Source organism: Littorina saxatilis, linkage group LG16 (genome assembly GCF_037325665.1).
Source record: "Littorina saxatilis isolate snail1 linkage group LG16, US_GU_Lsax_2.0, whole genome shotgun sequence".
In the NCBI taxonomy this organism is placed as follows: Eukaryota; Metazoa; Mollusca; class Gastropoda; order Littorinimorpha; family Littorinidae; genus Littorina; species Littorina saxatilis.
The window spans coordinates 43,974,741-43,993,285 of record NC_090260.1 but is presented as its reverse complement, the minus strand read 5'-3'; the positions used below and the strand labels follow the sequence as shown (position 1 = coordinate 43,993,285).

The following is an 18,545-nucleotide window of genomic DNA, read 5'->3' as shown; positions in this document are numbered from 1 at the left end:
TGAAATAAACAATTTATATATCCAGCACAACATGCAATTCATTAACTTTTGACCCTAACCTTTAACACTTCCCAAAATAAATCTTTGGTGGACATTGCATCGACGCTGTTCATTTTGAATGAACATTTTTCTTGTATGGGTCTATGAACATACTAAGGAGAGACAAGTGTGTGTGTGACTGTGTGTGTCTTTATGTTTTTGGGTTTGCGCGGCTGTGCCCGTGGCGTGGGTACCAGTGTATGTGTGGCATGGGTACCAGTGGCAGTGTATGTGTGGCATGGGTACCAGTGTATGTGTGGCATGGGTACCAGTGTATGTGTGGCATGGGTACCAGTGTATGTGTGGCATGGGTACCAGTGTATGTCTGCGTGTGTGTGTCTGTGTCTGTGTGTGTATGTGTCACTGTGTGTGTGTGTGTGTTTGTGTGCCGCATTCTCGACCATTGTTGGGGAACATTTCATTTTGCAAATAAAACAAGTCGCGTAAGGCGAAAATACAATATTTAGTCAAGTAGCTGTCGAACTCACAGAATGAAACTGAACGCAATGCAACGCAGCAAGACCGTATACTCGTGGTCCACCGCTCACGGCATAGGCAGTGAAATTGACAAGAAGAGCGCGCGAGCGGGGTAGTGGTTACGCTATGCTGCATAGCACGCTTTTCTGTACCTCTCTTCGTTTTAACTTTCTGAGCGTGTTTTTAATCCAAACATATCATATCTATATATTTTTGGAATCAGGAACCGACAAGGAATAAGATGAAAGTGTTTTTAAATTGATTTCGAAAAAAAAATTTTGATAATAATTTTTATATATTTAATTTTCAGAGCTTGTTTTTAATCCGAATATAACATATTTATATGTTTTTGGAATCAGCAAATGATGGAGAATAAGATAAACGTAAATTTGGATCGTTTTATAAATTTTTATTTTTTTTTACAATTTTCAGATTTTTAATGACCAAAGTCATTAATTAATTTTTAAGCCACCAAGCTGAAATGCAATACCGAACCCCGGGCTTCGTCGAAGATTACTTGACCAAAATTTCAACCAATTTGGTTGAAAAATGAGGGCGTGACAGTGCCGCCTCAACTTTCACGAAAAGCCGGATATGACGTCATCAAAGACATTTATCAAAAAAATGAAAAAAACGTATGGGGATATCAATCCCAGGAACTCTCATGTCAAATTTCATAAAGATCGGTCCAGTAGTTTGGTCTGAATCGCTCTACACGCACGCACACACACACATACACACACACACACACATACACCACGACCCTCGTTTCGATTCCCCCTCAATGTTAAAATATTTAGTCAAAACTTGACTAAATATAAAAAGAGGTTAATCTTTCGTCACAAAAAAGTACGAGCAATGCAATTTGAACTACTATTTCAGCAAACAACTTTCTAAATTACGACACAGTGAAAACAATAAGCCAGAACGATTTTTTCTTCAGAGTTTATTTATAGCTTCTGAAAAAGTGTGAATGACACAAATGTGCAATTGTTCATTTTATACTAACAAGAGACGGGCGCAGTGCAGGTCCGGACTGGGGGTGGTGGGGTGGGGTGGGTTACAGGGGTTGCGCAACCCCTCCCCCCCCTGGTTTAAGCATGTACCTCCCAAACGTTTTTTTTTTTTTTGGTGGGGGAGGGAGATTGCTTATACAGCTTGCAGTCGAATTTACCTTTTTCGTTCAAGGAGAGGCTTCCTTTCCCTCCAGAAACACAAAAAAAACCGATCAGCTTCATGGGGGCTTCGCCCCCTTGCAACCCCCACCAAGGGGGCTTTGCCCCCTGGACCCCCATCTGTACCCCCCCCCCCCCCCTAGTACTTATACTTAGTCCGGCCCTGCAGTGGCGTGGTGGTAAGACGTCGGCCTCCTAATCGGGAGGTCGTGAGTTCGAATCCCGGTCGCTGCCGCCTGGTGAGTTAAGAGTGGAGATTTTTTCCAACCTCCCAGGTCAACTTATGTGGAGACCTGCTAGTGGCTATACACCTCCTTCGTGTGTACACGGAATCACAAGACCAAGTGTGCGCGGAAAAGATCCTGTAATCCATGTCAGAGTTCGGTGGGTTCTAGAAACACGAAAAGACCCGAAATCGGCGTATGCTGCCTGAATGGCGGGGGAAAAAACGGTCATACACGTAAAAATCCATTTGTGCAAAAACATGAGTGAACGTGAGAGTCAAAGCCCATGAACGAAGAAGAGGAAGAGGAGGAGGAGGAGGAAGAGGAAGAGGAGGAGGAGGAAGAGGAAGAGGAAGAAGAAGGACTAACAAGTCACGACTCTCAAAACAAAAGCAGGAACATGTCATGCTTGGCAGTGTGCTCAGCTCATGCGTCTTCCCAGGGATCGATTTTTCTTTTTAAGAAACTGTTCTCAGATAAGTTTATTATCTCAATCAATCAATCAATCAATCAATGACGCTTATATCGCGCATATTCCGTGGGTACAGTTCTAGGGGCTCTGCAGTGATGCCGTGTGAGATGAAATTTTATACGGCCAGTAGATTGCAGCCATATATTTCGGCGCATATTTACCTTTCACGGCCTATTATTCCAAGTCACACGGGTATAGGTAGACAATTATTAACTGTGCCTAAGCAATTTTGCCAGGAAAGACCCTTTTGTCAATCGTGGGATCTTTAACGTGCACACCCAATGTAGTGTACACGGGGGGAGGGTTCGGACACCGAAGAGAGTCTGCACACAAAGTTGACTCTGAAATAAATTTCCGCCGAACCTGGGATCGAACTCACGCTGACAGCGGCCAACTGAATACAAATCCAGCGCGCTACCAACTGAGCTATATCCCCGCCCCGCCCGCAAATAGGATAAATGGTCTATGATCAGAGAGCTCCTTGTCTGTATCGTAAATGTTTGTCTGTCTGTTCGTCCCCACGTTCGGCGAGAGATTTATTTCTCAAAGTCAACTTTGTGTGCAGACTCTCCTCGGTGTCCGAACACCCCCGTGTGTACACGCAAGCACAAGACCAAGTGCGCACGAAAAAGATCCTGTAATCCATGTCAGAGTTCGGTGGGTTATAGAAACACGAAAATACCCAGCATGCTTCCTCCGAAAGCGGCGTATGGCTGCCTAAATGTCGGGGTAAAAATGGTCATACACGTAAAAGCCGTGGGAGTTTCACCCCATGAACGAACAAACAAAAATTGCATTTGTAAAAAGAAAATAAAGACAAGTCGCGTAAGGCGAAAATACAATATTTAGTCAAGTAGCTGTCGAACTCACAGAACGCAATGCCATTTTTCAGCAAGACCGTATACTCGTAGCATCGTCAGTCCACCGCTCATGGCAAAGGCAGTGAAATTGACAAGAAGAGCGGGGTAGTAGTTGCGCTAAGAAGGATAGCACGCTTTTCTGTACCTCTCTTTGTTTTAACTTTCTGAGCGTGTTTTTAATCCAAACATATCATATCTATATGTTTTGGGAATCAGGAACCGACAAGGAATAAGATGAAAGTGTTTTTAAATTGATTTGGACAATTTAATTTTGATAATAATTTTTATATATTTAATTTTCAGAGCTTGTTTTTAATCCGAATATAACATATTTATATGTTTTTGGAATCAGCAAATGATGGAGAATAAGATGAACGTAAATTGGGATCGTTTTATAAATTTTTATTTTTTTTTTACAATTTTCAGATTTTTAATGACCAAAGTCATTAATTAATTTTTAAGCCACCAAGCTGAAATGCAATACCGAACCCCGGGCTTCGTCGAAGATTACTTGACCAAAATTTCAACCAATTTGGTTGAAAAATGAGGGCGTGACAGTGCCGCCTCAACTTTCACGAAAAGCCGGATATGACGTCATCAAAGACATTTATCAAAAAAATGAAAAAAACGTATGGGGATTTCATACCCAGGAACTCTCATGTCAAATTTCATAAAGATCGGTCCAGTAGTTTAGTCTGAATCGCTCTACACACACACACACACAGACACACGCACATACACCACGACCCTCGTTTCGATTCCCCCTCGATGTTAAAATATTTAGTCAAAACTTGACTAAATATAAAAAGCGTCAAAACGAAAGTAACAGACGGCAGACGACACAAGGGGGATAACCCCGCATCCCTTTTGTCTCATTTGTTTTGTAATGTGTTGTCTTTCTCTTTGTATAGTAAGTCCAGTCTCTTTGCGTCACTGTATAGTTATTTTCTACCCTGACAAACAAAAAAAACCAAAAAAAAATCCTACCTACCTACCCTATTTTTTGCAGCCATGTTACCAGAAATATACAACTTTTTTGGGGGGCCTTAGAAGACCGCTGGATCGAAGAACGGTGAATTTAACGTATTGGTTTTTTTTCACAAATGAAACTTTCCAATATCATACTATTCCTGTTTTTTGATTGAAAACACTGCGTATTCACTTTCCCTGAATAGAACAACAAGTGTTTGTTTGTTTATTTGTTGCTTAACGTCCAGCCGACTACGCAGAGCCATATCAGGACGAGGAAGGGGGGGATGAAGGGGGCCACTTGTCAAGCGATTCCTGTTTACAAATGCACTAACCCATTACTTGTGTCCCAGCAGGCTTTAGTAAAACTAAATTAATACCTACTGGAAGATTACCAGTTTCCAGTATGTTAAAATAGGCTTAACCTATCTACTGCTGGACTTACATCAGAACACTAACAGATTAAACTATACATGAATCGCGAGACAAGCGGCAAGAGAAGAGATTTTTGGGAAAAATACAGGTGAATGAGCAAGAAGGCAGAAAAAAGAAAAGAATTCATGAAGAAAAAGCGAGCATGACAGGAAAGAGGAACCAAACATCTACCTAACAGCAAACTAGAAAGCTCCTGCGGTTCCAAAAACAGGAGGGGCCTTTAATTTCATAACCGCAGTGCCCCACTGCGGGAAACAAAAAGTGTATATTTCTATTAATTTACTTCACCAGTTGTAAGTGATATTTGGTATCCGAAGGTTCATTATACCTCCGGTTTTTACGTAATGTGAAAGACTAACACGGCTGAGTGTGTGTGTGTGTGTGTGTGTGTGTGTGTGTGTGTGTATCTGTGTGTGTGTGTGTGTTTGTGATTAAGCACTGTAAATATTGTTGTTGCCACTTTTATTTTTACCTTGACCGCACTGCGCTTTGAGCAGTCACCCTGGAATTCTGCGCTCAGTGAAAAGTGTTTTGAGCATGAATCGGCGTTTCCATATTATATGTGCTAGAGATCATATAAAAAACAAACAAACAAAAAAACCAGACAAGCGTTAAAAGCCTACAGAAGAAACTTTAAGACATGAAGGCGGAGACGTCTGGTGATGACGTCATGAAAAGTAACGACAGAAATTACGTCACCGACCACCACTGATGTGTCATTTATTGGAGAGTGTATTTACCCGGAGACGCCTGGTGATGACGTTATGAAAGAAGGTAACGACGGAAATGACGTCTTCGACCACCACCAGCCATCTTTGATGTGTCATTTACGGGAGTGTATTTACCCGGAGACGCCTATTGAAGACGTCATGAAAAAAGCTGACGATGGAAATGACGTCAGCGGCTACCAGCAGCAGAGCGAGGAGGCCCAGCAGAGACATGCCCACAATGCCAGTCGTCACGGATGACGCGCGGTGGTCGGGAGCCGACGTCTTTCTACGAATGGTGGCCGACAGGTCGTCGCGAGGAAGGTGCAGCTCACTGCGCAGACTCTGCAACGCAGAGGAAAACGATTGGCTGTCGCTGACGTCAGCTTTGCGCTTGCGCAACGCCGCGCATGCGCACGGACACAAGCCGCCTTGCCTTTTAGGGTCTGCTCGTTGTTGGGGTAGGCTTGCCTCGCCTTGCCTAGGTAGGCTTTTAGGTGTCGGCGGGGTAGACTCCGCAAAACTTGTGTCCAGACCAGACGAGGCGGAGGAAGGAATTTCAGCCGTTCTAACTTCTGCCACCGACGCCGTCATAAACGACTGAGAGTCTGTAGCCGATGGTGTAGCAGTTAACTCTTTCGGTGAGTTCTTGTCATTGCATGAGTCTGAGGGAATCGTTAGAACTGAAGACGGCTAGATCCTATTTTTGCGTTGTTCCATACTCATCATGTTTAGTGAAGATGTCTCTCTCGACACCATGGATTGTGTGAGGATGTCAGTAGAACTGTCCCCTGTGTCTGACGAAGCTATTGGCTCACAGTGGTAAGTCCGCCGCTTGGGGTCAACTGAACGGACACAGTGAAAACAATAAGCCAGAACGATTTTTTCTTCAGAGTTTATTTATAGCTTCTGAAAAAGTGTGAATGACGCAAATGTGCAATTGTTCATTTTAGACTAACAAGAGACGGGCGCAGTGCAGGGCCGGACTGGGGGGGGGGGGGGTTACCGGGGTTGCGCACCCCCCCCCCCTGGCGCATGTACCCCCCAAACGCTTTTTTTTGGTGGGGGAGGTAGGGGGGGTTGCATTGCTTATACAGATTGCTGTCGAATTTACCTTTTTCGTTCAAGGAGAGGCTTCCTTTCCCTCCAGAAACATAAAAAAACCGTTCAGCTTCATGGGGGCTTCGCTTGAAAATGACTTTCAAAACTGATACAAAAGGTTTTTTTCTTCATATTACCAGGACAGTAACTATGTTGTATGCTTTATTTTGTTCCTATATTAGTCATCTGGAACTATTTAATTCACAGTAAAATGTAAACAAATCTTCAGTAGTAATTGCATAAAAAAGTTCGATATATATCAATTATCATGTTATTTCTATCTTAAAATGGGCGCGTTAAATCCTAATCTGTTTGTTTTAATGGACTAAACAATTCTTGGACTGACAGAAAAGATGTATTTTAAAAATGTCCAGTTACGATTACTTATTTTTCTAATGTGAAGAGAATATGCACTCTTTTTTGTTGAAATGGGGAGGGGGCCGGGGTAGTAAAAGCATCACAGTTCAAGATTTTGCGCGACAAGAGGTGTGTTTCTTTTAACTGTGATAAAGAGGGATAACTCAACTTGGTATCTAACACTATTTCTGAACACTGTAACCACTTTAGCCCCTTTAATTTATGTTTTCTATCTTCCAAACTTCTAATTCAGCTTCAAAAATGAGAAGAAAAAAAGTGTGTTTTCTGAATTCACCAGTTAAATCACTATGTTCGATCATGTTCTATTTTGCTTCCCTATTTATCTTCTGAAGTACCTTGCTTTTCTATTCAGAAAATAATATGTACTCTTTTCTGAAAAATGGGTAGGGGGTGGGGGTAGTAAAAGCATCACAGTTCAAGATGTTGCGCAACAAGGTGTATTTCTTTTAAAAATGGTGAAGAGGGATAACTCAACTTGTTATTTAACACTATTTCTGAACACTGTAACCACTTTAACACTTTTAATTTATGTTTGACTGTGTTCCATGTGTGATAGGGTGGAGAGGAAGGGGGGGAAATAGGCCAGGAAGCATATATGAGACGCCAAGACAGAGGTTGCGATAACGTGACTTTTAATTAACGTACACCAGAAAGCACACCAGAAAGCAGTGTCTGATGACACATGAAAAGAAAAGAAAACATAATATAAGTACATGGCATAACAAGTAAAAACGCACCATTCATACCAATGCAGCCTAACCACACATACATTCCACAATAAACCTACTATATCAAGTGAACAGAGGGGGGAGGGGGGTAGAAAGAGCGGTTGGGAGACAGGACCTATTATCCTTTACAACACAATAGATCTCCGAGGACACGTCACGTCTGCACGCATTGAAGCGTGACGAGGGCCGATAATTTCAAGGTCCATGATACTACTACAAGTTACTAAGGGGAGGTTACTCTAGCTATGACGTCACAAAACACGCTACGTCGTGGACAAAGACACTCAGCTGTCGCGGGAAACAAAATGGCTGACACACATACATACATACATACATAAATACACACATACATACATACACGCCATAGCATCAATCATACGCTCAGAACACATCATAGAACTGATTAAACATTGCAAATACAATAATACCAAAGAAACAACATCATTCTACTTACGGTTCCTTCCTCAATATACAGCCGCACACAACTCGTCGGAACTTAAATTACGATCCCGGTCGAAAGTCACTTCGCTGATATAAAACCCAGCTCTAAAACGTTTGTTCAACTGAACACACACACAAAGTCTCTCTAAACAATCCTCAAATCACTCCTTTGGCAAAATAAACGTTATAATGGCCCAAACTACACTCCTTGCATTGATTATTACAGAAACACAAACATCGTTCAACTACAACTAAAACATCACAATCCAAGTTACGCTCACTGACACGTCCTCACCCTCGGAAATCACACCGGGTACTCTCCTAGCCCACGCTATTATTCTGACTCACGCGCGCACCCGTTCAAACAATCAACCAATAAGAAACCAGCCTCCATACACACATACAATTAGCTACAACACACAGTAATCCTAGCGGGAGACACAACTTGGGTCAGGGGAAGATAATAGACAGGGAGTAAAAGAGAGGGACAACAGTACATGAAATCGCCACACGGTAACACATGCTTTAAATTGGGCTTCAAAAATGGATACATAAGGGTTTTTTTCCAAATACACCTGTAAAATCACTATGTTTGATGTTCTATTTTGCTTCCCTATTTCTCTTCTTCAGTTTGTGATCATCCGATTGGTTTTTTGTTTACATATTCACAATACAATATCACATTTTCTTCAGTAGGACGTGACAAAACTGGACGTGACAAAATCTGGGTGGCCAATAGTAACGCACTTGCGCTCGGAAGCGAGAGGTTGCGAGTTCGACCCGGGGTCAGGGCGTTAGCAATTTTCTCCCCCCTTTCCTAACCTAGGTGGTGGGTTCAAGTGATAGTCTTTCGGATGAGACGAAAAACCGAGGTCCCTTCGTGTACACTACATTGGGGTGTGCACGTTAAAGATCCCACGATTGACAAAAGGGTCTTTCCTGGCAAAATTGTATAGGCATAGATAAAAATGTCCATCAAAATACCCGTGTGACTTGGAATAATAGGCCGTGAAAAGTAGGATATGCGCCGAGATGGCTGCGATCTGCTGGTCGATTTGAATGCGTGATGTATTGTGTAAAAAATTCCATCTCACACGGCATAAATAGATCCCTGCACCTTGAGTCCGAGTCTGGAGATACAAGACTTCATATAACATACTTATGCTCAAACTTCAGTCGTTATCTCAAAATGTTGCGCGACAAGCACTATTCATTTTGTTATGTCCTGATAAACCAAACATTGAACTAACATAAAAAGAAACCTTTAAAACTGCCTAACCACTTTGAAATTTGGCCTCAGGTGTATACTCCAGTCTTAAGGAGAAGTGCAATGCCAAGGACAAATTTCTCTCTCACACACACACACACACACACAAAGCCTTACAAACACACACACACACAACTGTGACACACACACTTTGACACACACACACACTGTGACACAAACACTGTGACACACACACACACTGTGAAACACACACACACACACACATTCACATACGCTCAATCACTCGGCTCACTCACACAAACTTAAAACACAAAACGCACTCATGCGCACATATAATCATACGGACACACACACACCTTTACAAACATACACACAAACTCCGGAACACACTCACGCACAGCCACCCTCTTTCTCTTTCGTACACACTCACACACACACACACACACACACACACACACACACACACACACACACACACACACACATAACCACACTCACACACACTCTCTCTCTTACACACACTAACACTGACACGTGCACAAAGTGCACACACACACACACACATCGCGTGAGAGAGAAAGACCGAAGAGGGGAGATTTCTTTCTTTCTTTATTTGGTGTTTAAAGGCACAGTAAGCCTCCCGTAAACCATCACAGAGCTCCCCGAGCGTCTACATACAGTACAAGCATACTTCCATTTGAACGCTCACCGAACGGGAACATCCTGGCTGCTTTCTGTCGAGCGTGAGAAATTTTCAAAGAATTTATTTTCGTGGACTTAGCCTTTAACAATAACGGCGCCTCGTTTTGGTGCTGGCTGTTATGAATATTCAATACCGGAAATCACGCCCGGACAGTAAGCCTCCCGTAAACTACTGTCAGGCTTTTATAGTACACACAGTACAAACACCCTTCCATTTGAACGCTCACCAAACGGGAACATCCTAGGTGCCCTACGTAAAGAGCGAGCAATTTTTAAAGAATTAATTTTGCAGATTGTCAAAAATGAGTTACTTCCCTTCGGGTCTCATTCAGAAAAGCCCAGAAGCAGGGTCACGCAAGGGTCGTAGCAGACGACGGTTTATCAGTACATATCGCCGTTCCTCTCAACAGTCAAAAGCCATCGCTAATAATACGAATAATAATAATTAGTTTGTTTGTTTGTTTATTTGTTGCTTAACGTCCAGCCGACTACGCAGAGCCATATCAGGACGAGGAAGGGGGGGGATGAAGGGGGCCACTTGTCAAGCGATTCCTGTTTACAAATGCACTAACCCATTACTTGTGTCCCAGCAGGCTTTAGTAAAACTAAATTAATACCTACTGGAAGATTACCAGTTTCCAGTATGTTAAACTAGGCTTAACCTATCTACTGCTGGACTTACATCAGAACACTAACAGATTAAACTATACATGAATCGCGAGACAAGCGGCAAGAGAAGAGATTTTTGGAAAAAATACAGGTGAATGAGCAAGAAGGCAGAAAAAAGAAAAGAATTCATGAAGAAAAAGAGAGCATGACAGGAAAGAGGAACCACAAATCTACCTAACAGCAAACTAGAAAGCTCCTGCGGTTCCAAAAACAGGAGGGGCTTTTAATTTCATAACCGCAGTGCCCCACTGCGGGAAATAATAATAATAATAAATGAGCAGTTATATAGCGCAACATCATAACTTTACAATTATGCTCTTTGCGCTTGACACATTTAAAATTAAAACACAGTTATACAAGCATTTACATCTACATTCATAGTCAAGAACGCTTAATTAAAAGCATACACCATCACACATACATTACAAAAGATTCTTCCACTAACTAAGTAATAAAAACATGAATAAAATAGGTAGTAAAAAACAAGGAAATACCAGCTGAATACCCTTAATCAAACAGAACATGTTATCAACAATGCTGAAAACAGTCCTAGATGTTTATATACATTATCACTAAAACAACAAATACACTACGCTAGAGTTCTTGTGAACCACAGCCGTTTGTTTCGTGCATAAAAACGTGCTATTGTAGATAAGCTCACATCGAGTCGCATTCAAATGACTAACTGACGACTACATGGTGAAAAAGGGAAACTGGATCACACGGGTTCACGATGGCTCAGGGGTAAGATAAACCACGCAAAAATAAATTCTTTGAAAATTGTTCGCTCTTTACGGAGGGCACCTAGGATGTTCTCAATCGGTGAGTGTTTAAATGAAAGGGTGTTTGTACTGTGTGTAAAAGCCTGACCGTATCTGTGATGGTTTACGGGAGGCTTACTGTGCCTTTAACGTCGTTTTCAACCACGAAGGGTTATATCGCGACGGGGAAAGGGGGAAGATGAGATAGAGCCACTTGTCAATTGTTTCTTGTTCACAAAAGCACTAATCAAAAATTTGCTCCAGGGGCTTGCAACGTAGTACAATATATTACCTTACTGGGAGAATGCAAGTTTCCAGTACAAAGGACTTAACATTTCTTACATACTGCTTGACTAAAATATGTACAAAAATTGACTATATTCTATACAAGAAACACTTAACAAGGGTAAAAGGAGAAACAAAATCCGTTAGTCGCCTCTTACGACATGCTGGGGAGCATCGGGTAACTCTTCCCCCTAACCCGCGGGGGGTCGAAGAGGGGGGATGACGTCATATGCATTGACGTCAAAGCCTTTCGACGTCATCTTCGTAGGCGAGCTTTATCCACAGACTTGGAAACTATAGAAGTTCTACCCAGGCCAAAGCGGCCATTGGTGGCGTTTGCTCACCCACCGTATTTTGGTTAGTATGTTCCCAATTGTTGGTGAACTTCCATCCCCAACTGTAGCCCGTGATCGGGCACAAAGAATCTTTCTTTATCATGTATTATCGGCATGAACATTTCTCAAGTCGATTACAGTATAGCGTTCGTGGGATACCTCCAGCTTCGCTGGGATAAGCCACACCATTGGCAACACATTTGATTTTAAGCAAGATTCTCCATTGAAGTGCTATAAATATGATCTCTCTCTCTCTCTTTTGCCAGAAATATATTCAAAGCAAAACAACGGGAAAACAGGACAAAAATGTTTTTCTGTGAGGCTTCTTTTCCCAAATTCACACTTAACTAAGTCAAAGACTGAGCTTGCTGGGTACGAATTTGTTTGTTTGCTTAACGCCCAGCCGACCACGAAGGGCCATATCAGGGCGGTGCTGCTTTGACATATAACGTGCGCCACACACAAGACAGAAGTCGCAGCACAGGCTTCATGTCTCACCCAGTCACATTATTCTGACACCGGACCAACCAGTTGCGTACGAATTAAGCTGCGTCATTTTATTAAACCGTTCTCAGTAAAAACAGAGATATAGGATAAGTAATTAACATGAGTTCCTGGATATAATATTCCAAGACGTTTTTTCCCTATTTTTTTTCGATGACTTCATATCCGTTTTTGCGTGAAAGTTATGGCAGCACTGTCACACCCTCATTTTTCAATAAAATAGATTTAATTGGTCAACCAATCTTCGACGACGTCCGGACTACGGGATTGAATTTCAGCTCGGCAGCGTAAAAATTAGTTAATTTGTTTGCTCATTTATGTTGTCATTAAAATCGAATTTACACTAACAGATTTAAAAAGGATTGCATACTATTCCTCAATTTCTCCCAAATTCAAAATGTCACGTTTACTCTAAAAATGTGATCAGAAAATAGGTTAAGTAAGTACCGCGTTCGCACGCTACGCGGAAACGAGCGTGACAGGTCGACCCTTCTTTGGGCGTGGTTAGTCGAGACTATGTAAATATAGTCCTGGCGATGACTGCATTTTTGGTGTTAATCTGTTACTTTTGATAGTGACAGCTTGACAATTTTTTTTATATCGCTTCACGCGACTTGTTTTCTCACGTGTTTGCATGACTAGCAAATTTACGCAAGGTGTTGTACGCCAGGCGAACTCGTCTTTACATCAGTTGTAGTGACACTGATTGTTTGTTTGCTTGCTTAACGCCCAGCCGACCACGAAGGGCCATATCAGGGCGGTGCTGCTTTGACATATAACATGCGCCACACACAAGACAAAAGTCGCAGCACAGGCTTCATGTCTCACCCAGTCACATTATTCTGACACCGGACCAACCAGTCCCAGCACTAACCCCATAATGCCAGACGCCAGGCGGAGCAGCCACTCCCGTCGCGATCTAACCTTGAATGGTTGAAAACGACGTTAAACACCAAATAAAGAAAGAAAGAAAGAAGAGAAAGGAGCAGCCACTAGATTGCCAATTTTAAAGTCTTTGGTATGACCCGGCCGGGGTTCGAACCCACGACCTCCCGATCACGGGGCGGACGCCTTACCACTAGGCCACCGTGCAGGTCTAGAACACGCGTGCTTCCGGTAAATCGGAAAACGTCTTTTCAGCGCAACGGCCAACTAATTTGTCAAAACATCTTAAAACAGAAAAAAGTACAAACAATATTTTTTTGAGTACAACATCGGAATTTTGGAATTTTAATTAAACATCCGTAGCACGGTATTCTGAATATAAAAATCGGAGAAATTCCGTAGAAATTACGGAGAAACCGTAGATGTGCACAGGTCTGGATGTATCAGGACCTTCAAATAAAGTGGTATGCCAGGGATGCTGATGTGAGTTGCTTCTTGCTGGTGAAACCTATACTGGAAGACAATATTTGCAATTTGGTCATAAATACGAAGTGACAGGTTTGGTAGTATATTCGGTGGTGCCAATTTTGCGCAGTTAACAGTTCTGGGTTGAAGTCTGATCATACTTTATTTTCCAGAGATGGGGGAGGGGGGGGGGGAATATATGCCTCAGCAGATATTCGAAATTAGGGCTTCTTGGGGCAGATGTCTTTATTGCTTGGCCACCCCACCAGTTTTAACCAAGAAAACCAATTCAGAATGTTATTTCAATACATGCGTTGCAAAAACGTCACCAATCACCGTTTTTGGTGCAAACATGTTTCACGAAATCGCAGCATACGTTTACGCCACCAGGCCACACGACATAAGGGCCATGTGATGGCTGCGATATTTCTATTCAACATGCAAAAAAGTAGAAGAACTGTAACCGGATCACTCCAAATGTCTGCGCAGTTACAACAAACTATCAACGAAATAGTTCTATTCACTTCTGAGCAATAGAGGGGTTGAGGTTTAAACCAGATACTGCTCCAAAAATAGCGCGATTCATTACTTTTTCATCAATTCCTGTTTGTTGCCTCCCACTCTCCCCTCCCTCACCAACACCCACCTATCTCTCTCATTGGGTAAAACCATCTGTTGAGTGTGCATAGTGTTACAGGCTTCCAACGAGACTCGAGAAAACCTTCAGATACGCACCTGAATGCATTCCCTGAAATCAGGAACATGCCTACAGGGAATACATCCCCTTCTGCGTTAATTAGGGACCTGTAAGTGTTGTCAACACATGGTTCTTCAGTTATGTATGACTTAACATGTGTCTTTTCAAACTCCCTTTCTGAGCAAATTTCTTACTACAAATGAGGGCAGGCATGTGGGTTTTCTCCTGTATGTGTCAACATGTAAGAGTTCAAATTCCCTTTATGAGAACACTTCTTTGAACAATGAGGACAGGCACGTGGCATTTCTCCTGTGTGTGTCAACATGTGGGAGTTCAAATGCCCTTTCCGAGCACATTTCTTTGAACAATGAGGACAGGCATGTGGCTTTTCTCCTGTATGTGTCAACATGTGGGTCTTCAAATGCATTTTCCGAGCAAATTTCTTTGAACAACGAGGACAGGCATGTGGCTTTTCTCCTGTATGTGTCAACATGTGGGTCTTCAAATGCATTTTCCGAGCAAATTTCTTTGAACAACGAGGACAGACATGAATTTCTCCTGTATGTGTCAACATGTGAGTCTTCAAATCCTCTTTCCGAGCAAATTTCTTTGAACAATGAGGAGAGGCATGTGGCTTTTCTCCTGTATGTGTCAACATGTGGGTCTTCAAAACCTCTTTCCGAGCAAATTTCTTTGAACAACGAGGACAGGCATGTGGCTTTTCTCCTGTATGTGTCAACATGTGGGTCTTCAAATGCCCTTTCCGAGCAAATTTCACTTTGCAATTAGGACAGGCATGTGGCTTTTCTCCTGTATGTGTCAACATGTGGGTCTTCAAAACCTCTTTCCGAGCAAATTTCTTTGAACAATGAGGACAGGCATGTGGCTTACGGTCTTCAATTGCCCTTTCAGAGCAAATTTCACTTTGCAATCAGGACAGGCATGTGGCTTTTCTCCTGAATGTGTCAACATGTGGGTCTTCAAATTTTTTTTCCGAATAAATTTCTTTGAACAACAAGGACAGGCATGTGGGTTTTCTGCTGTATGTGTCAACATGTGGGTTTTCAAATCCTTTCTCTGAGCAAATTTCTTTAAACAGCGAGGACAGGCATGTGGCTTTTCTCCTGTATGTGTCAACATGTGGGTCTTCAAATGCATTTTCCGAGCAAATTTCTTTAAACAACGAGGACAGGCATGTGGCTTTTCTCCTGTATGTGTTAACATGTGTTTGTTTACACCCCCCTCTTGACCAAATATTGTTGTACATTTAAGGCAGGCATGTGGTCTTTCTCTTGTCAACATTTGATTGTTTACTTGACGCTTTGAATCATGTGTAACTGCACTCGTGGAACAGACATATTGTCGTTTCTTAGTGAATGTGAGTGCACATCTTGTCAAATTGTTCTTCAAACCAGGAGATTCATCTTTACCACTGTGTTCCACACTCTCAACGTGTTGTGTGGGTTCTACTGGCTCTTGTTTCACTCTCACTTGACAGTAACAGCCTGCAGACAGAGGACAACATGCTGCTTGTGTTACACAGTCACGTGCAATGTCTGGTTTCCTGTCCTCTTCAACTTCCACGCCACCACAAACAAAACTCTCACCATGCGCATACACACTTGTTGCAGGGATGTCTTCAGCCGCTGAACTGCTGGTCTCGGTCACAGCTGGGAATGCCTCAGTCTTGAAGTCCTGCCCCGCATTGCATGTACACTCCTCTTTGCACTTGTCGGAGACCTCCATCACTGGCCTTGCTCCACCCTCCCCCACACCGTCTTTTTCACGCTTGATATCATTAGAACATGTACCCCAATCTTGTTCTGAAAATGAAGCCGTGTCTGCAATGGTTCCAAAATCAATTGGGATTTCTGCTGCCCCTTGTTTCTGCCTAATAACTTCACTGTAAGCACTGGACAATGTTGGTATTTCAGGTGCCTCTTGTTTCAGCCAAACAACGTCCCTGTAAGCACTGGATGATGTTGGTATTTCAGCTGCCTCTTGTTTCAGACAAACAACGTCGCTGTGAGCACTGAACGATGTTGGTATTTCAGGTGCCTCTTGTTTCAGCCAAACCACATTGCTGTCAGCACTGGATGATGTTGGTATTTCAGCTTCCTCTTGTTTCAGCCAAACAACGTTGCTGTCAGCACTGGATGATGTTGGTATTTCAGGTGCCTCTTGTTTCAGCCAAACAACGTTGCTGTCAGCACTGGACGATGTTGGTATTTCTGATGTACGCTCCATCTGCACGTTGACTGTTTTGTCTGTCTTGAAATCTTCACCTGCTGGTGCTGTAACAGAAAATTCAAAAATCTTTTGTAAGTCTCCTGATGAAAATGTAAGACAGCATTCCTGAAAGATAGAAATTCACAACTCCCAAAGACAGAAAGATTCTCTTCCTGAAAGAAAAGAAGAGACGTTAACGAAAGACAGAAAAAGATGTCACTTAAAGGCACACAACTTCTCAGGAAAACAGTTCGGCTCACCATCTCAGATTTTGCCGGTCTTTGCATGGAATACGACCATCTGTCCACTTGGTCACATATCAGAAATGAACAGTGTGGGTAATCCCTGTGCATAGTGGACATAGCTGATGAATCAAATTAAATGTTGTAAATGCAACCACTGGCTTCTCAAGAAATCATTTTATTCAGTGGAACCCCCCTTTTAAGACCCGTTACACACTCACTGCTTGGAGTTGTCTCCATCACCACACTGTAAGCACTGGACGATGTTGGTATTTCTGTTGGACGCTCCATCTGGATTCTCACTGCCTTGAAATTATCACCTGCAGGTGCTGAAACATAAATCTTTTGTAAGTCTTGTGATAAAATGTTCACATACCTTTTCTGAAGGTATAAAAGACAGCATTCCTGAAAGATAGAAATTCACAACTCCCCAAAACAGAAAGATTCTCTTCCTGAAAGAAAAGAAGAGAAAGACAGAAAGAAATGTCATTAAGTACACAACAGCTCGGCTCACAATCTCAGATTTGGCAGGTCTTTGCATGGAATACGACCATCTGTCCACTTGAATTAGGAAACAAAATAGAACATAAAACATTGTGATTTTACTTGTGAATTCAGAAATAACACCTATACTGTTCAAAAAAAGAAACGCATAGTTGCTACTTGCCAAATTTGTTTTATTTTTCGAAAAAATTAACAGAAAATCCAATATTTAGATTATTTGTTTGAAATTTGGTATGGACACAGTTGAATGCACACACAGTTCATTTGCATCTTCAAATCAATCAGTCAATCAATACGATTGGGTGCCGAGGCTGTCAAGTCAGTAGGGGGTGTGACTGCCTTGAGCAGCAACAACTGCCCGGCACCTTCTGGGCATGGACTGGATCAGATGCCGGATATCTTGCTGTGGGATGGTGTCCCACTCCTCCTGAAGTGCCTGCAATAGATCGCGGTGATTTGCCGGCGCTTCTTCTCGCCTGCGCACACGTATGTCCAATTCATCCCAGAGGTGTTCTATCGGGTTCATGTCTGGCGACATGGATGGCCAGGGAAGCACCTGGACATGGTGGTCGGTGAGGAACTGGGTGGTGAGTCGTGCTGTGTGCGGGCGAGCGTTGTCCTGCTGGAATATGTCATCCTGGTCAGCCAGAAGAGGAAGGGCGTGTGGGCGCAGAATTTCCTCCACGTATCGCTGGGCAGTTATGCGCCCTTGGACGTGCACCAGGGTGCTCCTTCCAGCGGTATTGATCGCCCCCCACACCATGACGCCTCCACCACCATGAACGGGTGCCTCATCCACACAGTTGGGCGCGTAACGTTCGTTTACTCTCCGGTAGACCCTCCTCCGACCATCATGTCGCTGGAGCAGGAAGTAGGACTCGTCGCTGAACCACACGTGTCTCCAGTGATTCCGGACGGTCCAGCGAAGGTGCTGGTTGCCCCACTGCACTCGGTTCTGGCGATGGCGGCGGGTGAGGACAGCTCCTCTGTGAGCTCTCAAACCAGCTTCATGCAGGCGGTTCCGCACGGTCTG

At 42.9% G+C, this 18,545-nt stretch overlaps 1 protein-coding gene across 1 annotated transcript in view; it reads right to left on the bottom strand.

Annotated features, from left to right (window-relative positions):
• The window catches only part of LOC138951381 (uncharacterized), a 23,467-nt gene extending 5,469 nt beyond the window's left edge, over positions 1-17,998 (bottom strand). The window contains exon 1 of the mRNA XM_070322993.1: positions 17,636-17,998. The gene's annotated coding sequence lies outside the window, so the exon portion shown is untranslated. The remainder of the gene's footprint in view (positions 1-17,635) is intronic.
• Between the last annotated feature and the right edge of the window lie 547 nt (positions 17,999-18,545).